We start from the raw sequence: 6,446 nt of genomic DNA, 5'->3' as shown, positions 1-6,446 counted from the left end.
CTATTTTATACATATAAGTGTATACATGTCAATCCCAATCTCTCAATTCATCCAACCACCACCCTCCCATGGCTTTCCCCACTTGGTGTCCATACGTTTGTTCTCTACATCTGTGTCTCTATTTCTGCCCTGCAATCCGGTTCATCTGTACCACTATTCTAGGTTCCACATATATGCATTAATATACAATATTTGTTTTCTTCTTTCTGACTTACTTCACTCTGTATGACAGTCTCTAGATCCATCGACGTCTCTACAAATGACCCAATTTCATTCCTTTTTATGGCTGAGTAGTATTCCATTTTATATATGTACCACATCTTTATCCATTCGTCTGTCTGTGGGCATTTAAGTTGCTTCCATTACCTGGCTATTGTAAATAGTGCTGCAATGAACATTGTGGTGAATGTGTCTTTTTGATTTATGGTTTTCTCTGGGTATATTCCCAGTAGTGGGATTGCTGGATCATATAATAATTCTATTTTTAGTTTTTTAAGGAACCTCCATACTGCTCTCCATAGTGACTGTATCAATTTACATTCCCACCAATAGTGGAAGAGGGTTCCTTTTCTCCACAGCCCCTCCAGCGTTTGTTGTTTGTAGATTTTCTGATGATGCCCATTCTAACTGGTGTGAGGTGATACCTCATTGTACTTTTGATTTGCATTTCTCTAATAATTAATGATGTTGAGCAGCTTTTCATGTGCTTCTTGGCCATCTCTATGTCTTCTTGGAAGAAATGTGTATTTAGATCTTCTGCCCATTTTTGTATTGGGTTGTTTGTTTTTTTAATAATGAGCTGCATGAGCTGTTTTGCAAATATTTTCTCCCATTCTGAGGGTTGTCTTTTCGTCTTGTTTGTAGTTTCCTTTGCTTTGCAAAAGCTTTTATGTTTCATTACGTCCCATTTGTTTATTTTTCTTTTTTATTGCATTACACTAGGAGGTGGATCAAAAAAGATCTTGCTGTGATATATGTCAGAGTATTCTTCCTAAATTTTCCTCTAAGAGTTTTATACTGTCCGGTCTTACATTTAGGTCTCTAATCCATTTAGAATTTATTTTTGTGTATGGTGTTAGGGAGTGTTCTAATTTCATTCTTTTACATGTAGCTGTCCATTTTTCCCAGGACCACTGATTGAAGAGACTGTCTTTTCTCAACTGTATAGTCTTGCTTCCTTTGTCATAGATTAGTTGACCATAGGTGTGTAGGTTTATCTCTCGGCTTTTTTTTTTTCCTTCTACACCTTTATTGGAGTATAATTGATTTACAATGGAGTGTTAGTTTCTGCTGTATAACAAAGGGAATGAGCTATACATATACATATATCACCATATCCCCTCCCTCTTTCATCTCCCTCCCACCCTCTGTATCCCACCCCTTTATGTGGTCACAAAGCACCGAGCTGATCTCCCTGTGCTATGTGGCTGCTTTCCCGTAGCTCTTGATATTACATTTGGTAATGTATATATGTCCATGCTACTCTCCCACTTCATCCCAGCTTACCATTCCCCCTCCTCGTGTCCTCAAGTCCTTTCTCTACGTCTGTGTTCTTAATCCTGTCCTGTTCCTAGGTTCTTCATAAACTTTTTTTTTCCTTTGGATTCCATATATCTGTGTTAGCATATGGTATTTTTTTCTCTTTCTGACTTACTTCACTGTGTAGGACTGACTTAAGTCCATCCACCTCACTACAAATAACTCAGTTTTGTTTCTTTTTATGGCTGAGGAATATTCCATTGTATATATGTGCCAGATCTTCTTTATCAATTCATCTGTCGATGGACACTTAGGTTGCTTCCATGTCCTGGTTATTGTAAATAGAGCTGCAATGAACATTGTTGTACATAACTCTTTTTGAATTATGGTTTTCTCAGGGAAAATGCCCAGTAGTTGGATTGCTGGGTCGATGGTACTTCTATTTTTAGTTTTTTAAGGAACCTCCATACTGTTCTCCCTAGTGGCTATATCAATTTACATTCCCACCAATCGTGCAAGAGGGTTCCCTTTTCTCCAATAAATGCCTCTCCAGCATTTATTGTTTGTAGATTTTTTTTTTTTTTTTTTTTGCGTACATGGGCCTCTCCCATTGTGGAGCACAGGCTCAGCGGCCATGGCTCACGGGCCCAGCCGCTCCACGGCATGTGGGATCTTCCCAGACCAAGGCCCGAACCCGTATCCCCTGCATCGGCAGGCGGACTCTCAACCACTGAGCCACCAGGGTAGCCCTGTTTGTAGATTTTTGTTGATGGCCATTCTGACTGCTGTGAGGTGATAATGCATTGTAGTTTTGTTTTGCATTTCTCTAATGATTAGTGATGTTCAGCATCCTTTCATGTGTTTGTTGGCAATCTGTATATCTTCTTTGGAGAAATGTCTATTTAGGTCTTCTGCCCATTTTTGGATTGGGTTGTTTGTTTTTGTCATATTGAGCTACATGAGCTGCTTTTAAATTTTGGAGATTAAACCTTTGTCAGTTGTTTCATTTGCAAACATTTTCTCCCATTCTGAGGGTTGTCTTTTCGTCTTGTTTGTTTTCCTTTGCTGTGCAAAAGCTTTTAAGTTTCATTAGGTCCCATTTGTTTATTTTTCTTTTTACTTCCATTTCTCAAGGAGGTGGGTCAAAAAGGATCTTGCTGTGATTTATGTCAGAGTGTTCTGCCTGTGTTTTCCTCTAAGAGTTTTATAGTGTCTGGTCTTACATTTAGATCTCTAATCCATTTTGAGTTTATTTTTGTGTATGGTGTTATGGAGTGTTCTAATTTCATTCTTTTATGTGTAGCTGTCCAGTTTTCCCAGCACCACTTACTGAAGAGACTGTCTTTTCTCCATTGTATATCCTTGCCTCCTTTGTCATAGATGAGTTAGCCATAGGTACGTAGGTTTATCTCTGGCATTCTATCCTGTTCCATTGATCTGTATTTCTGTTTTTGTGCCAGTACTGTATAATCTTGATTACTATAGCTTTGTAGTATAATCTGAAGTCAGGAATTCTGATTTCTCCAGCTCTTTTAATTTCCCTCAAGACTGCTTTGGCTACTGGGGGTCTTTTGTGTCTCCATACATATTTTAAGATTTTTTTCTTCTAGTTCTGTAGAAAATGCCACTGGTAATTTGATAGGGATTGCATTGAATCTGTAGATTGCTTTGTGTAGTATAGTCATTTCCACAATATTGATTCTTCTAATCCAGGAACATGATTTATACCTCCATCTGTTTATATCATCTTTGATTTCTTTCAGCAGCGTCTTATAGTTTTCTGAGTACAGGTCTTTTACCTCCTTAGGTAGGTTCATTCCTACATATTTTATTATTTTTGTTGCAATGGTGAATGGGATTGTTTCCTTAATTTCTCTTTCTGATCTTTCATTGTTAGTGTAGAGGAATGCAAGAGATTTCTGTGCATTAATTTTGTATCCTGCAGGTTTATCAAATTCATTGATTAGCTCTAGTAGTTTTCTGGTGGCTATTTTAGGATTCACTTTTTATAGTATCGTGTCATTTGCAAACAGTGACAATTTTACTTCTTCTTTTCAAATTTGTATTCCTTTTATTTCTTTTTCTTCTCTGACTGCTGTGTCTAGGACTTGAAAACTATGTTGAATAATAGTGGTGAGAATGGACATCCTTGTCTTGTTCCTGATCTTGGAGGAAATGCTTTTAGTTTTTCACCATTGAGAATGATGTTTGCTGTGGGTTTGTCATATATGGCATTTATTATGTTGAGGTAGATTCCCTCTGTGCCCACTTTTTGGAGACTTTTTATCATAAGTGGGTGTTGAATTTTGTCAAAAGCTTTTCCTGCATCTATTGGGATGATCATATTTTTATTCTACAACTTGTTAATATGGTGTATCAGATTGATAGATTTGTGTATATTGAAGAATTCTTGCATCCCTGGGATAAACCCCTCCTGATCATGGTGTATGATCCTTTTAATGTGTTGTTCAATTCTGTTTCCTAGTATTTTGTTGAGGAGTTTTACATCTATATTCATCAGTGATATTGGTCTCTAATTTTCTTTTTCTGTAGTATCTTTGTCTGGTTTTGGTATCAGGGTGATGGCGGCCTCATAGAATGAGTTTGGGAGTGTTCCTTTCCCTGCAGATTTCTGAAGAATTTGAGAAGGTTGGATGTTAGCTTTTGTCTAAATATTTAATAGAATTCACCTCTGATGCCATCTGGTTCTGGACTTTTGTTTGTTGGAAAATTTTCAATCACAGTTTCAATTTCATTACTTGTGATTGGTCTGTTCATATTTTCTGTTTCTTCCTGGTTCAGTCTTGGAAGGTTATACCTTTCTAAGAATTTATCCACTTCTTCCAGGTTGTCCATTTTATTGGCATAGAGTTGCTTGTAGTAGTGTCTTAGGATGCTTTGTATTTCTGTGGTGTCTGTTACAATTTCTCCTTTTTCATTTCTAATTTTATTGATTTGAGTCCTCTCCCCCTTTTTCTTTCTTTTGTTTTTTTTTTTGTGGTATGCAGGCCTCTCACTGTTGTGGCCTCTCCCATTGCGGATCACAGGCTCCAGACATGCAGGCTCAGCAGCCATGGCTCACAGGCCCAGCTGCTCCGCTGCATGTGGGATCTTCCCAGACCAGGGCATGAACCCGTGTCCCCTGCATCGGCAGGCGGACTCTCAACCACTGCACCACCAGGGAAGCCCTCTCCCTCTTTTTCTTGAGTCTGGCTAAAGGTTTATCATTTTTTGTTTATCTTCTCAAGGAACCAGCTTTTAGTTTTATTGATCTTTGCTATTGTTCTCTATGTTTCTATTTCATTTATTTCTGCTCTGATCTTTATGATTTCTTTCCTTCTACTAACTTTGGGTTTTGTTCTTTTTTCTCTAATTCCTTTAGGTGTAAGGTTAGATTGTTTATTTGAGATTTTTCTTGTTTCTTGAGGTAGGCATGTATTGCTATAAACTTCCCTCTTAGAACTGCTTTTGCTGCATCCCATAGGTTTTGGATCATCATGTTTTTGTTGTCATTTGTCTCTAGGTAGTTTTTAATTTCCTCTTTTATTTCTTCAGTGATCTCTTGGTTATTTAGTAACGTATTGTTTAGCCTCCATGTGTTTTTGTTTTTTACGTTTTTTTCCCCCTGTAATTGATTTCTAATCTTACAGCCTTGTTGTCGGAACAGATGCTTGATATGATTTCAGTTTTCTTAAATTTACTGAGGCTTTATTTGTGACCCAAGATGTGATCTATCCTGGAGAATGTTCTGTGTGCAGTTGAGAAGAATGTGTAATCTGCTGTTTTTGGATGGAATGTCCTATAAATATCAATTAAATCTATTCGGTCTATTGTGTCATTTAAAGCTTGTGTTTCCTTATTAATTTTCTGACTGAATGATCTCCATTGGTATAAGTAAAGTGTTAAAGTCCCCTGCTATTATTGTGTCACTGTCGACTTCCTCTTTTACAGCTGTTAGCAGTTGCCTTATGTATTGAGGTGTTCCTATGTTCGATACATATATATTTATAATTGTTGTATCTTCTTCTTGGATTGATCCCTTGATCATTATGTAGTGTCCTTCCTTGTCTCTTGTAACATTCTTTCTTTATTTTTTTAAAATTTATTTATTGTATTTATTTATTTTTGGCTGTGTTGGGCCTTCGTTGTGGTGTGCGGGCTTCTTATTGTGGTGGCCTCTCTTGCTGCAGAGCATGGGCTCCAGGCGCATGGGCTTCAGCCACTGTGGCTCGTGGGCTCTAGAGCGCAGGCTCAGTAGTCGTGGCCCATGGGATTAGTTGCTCCGCTGCACGTGGGATCTTCCCGGACCAGTGCCCAAACCCATGTCCCCTGCATCAGCAGGCGGACTCCCAACCACTGTGCCACCAGGGAAGCCCCATTCTTTATTTTAAAGTCTATTTTATCTGATATGAGTATTGCTACTCCAGCTTTCTTTTGATTTTCATTTGCATGGAATATCCTTTCCATCCCCTCACTTTCAGTGTGTATGTGTCCCTAGGTCTGAAATGGGTCTCTTATAGACAGCATATATATGGATCTTGTTTTTGTATCCATTCAGCAAGCCTGTGTCTTTTGGTTGGAGCATTTAATCCATTCACATTTTAGGTAAATATCAATATGTATGTTCCTATTACTATTTTCTTAATTGTTATGGGTTTGTTTTTGTATATCCTTTTCTTCTTTTGTGTTTCCCACTTAGAGAGGTTCCTTTAGCATTTGTTGTAGAGCTGGTTTTGTGGTGCTGAGTTCTCTTAGCTTTTGCTTGTCTGTAAGCTTTTGATTTCTCCATCGAATCTGAATGAGATCCTTGCTGGGTAGAGCAATCTTTGTTGTAGTTTCTTCCCTTTCATCACTTTAAGTGTATCATGCCACTCCCTTCTGGTTTTTAGAGTTTCTGCTGAGAAATCAGCTGTTAACCTTATGGGAGTTCCCTTGTATGTTATTTGCCATTTTTCCCTTGTTGCTTT

The sequence above is a fragment of the Pseudorca crassidens genome, chromosome 14 (assembly GCF_039906515.1).
Source record: "Pseudorca crassidens isolate mPseCra1 chromosome 14, mPseCra1.hap1, whole genome shotgun sequence".
Taxonomy (NCBI): domain Eukaryota; kingdom Metazoa; phylum Chordata; class Mammalia; order Artiodactyla; family Delphinidae; genus Pseudorca; species Pseudorca crassidens.
Note: the sequence above shows the minus strand (reverse complement) of the source record.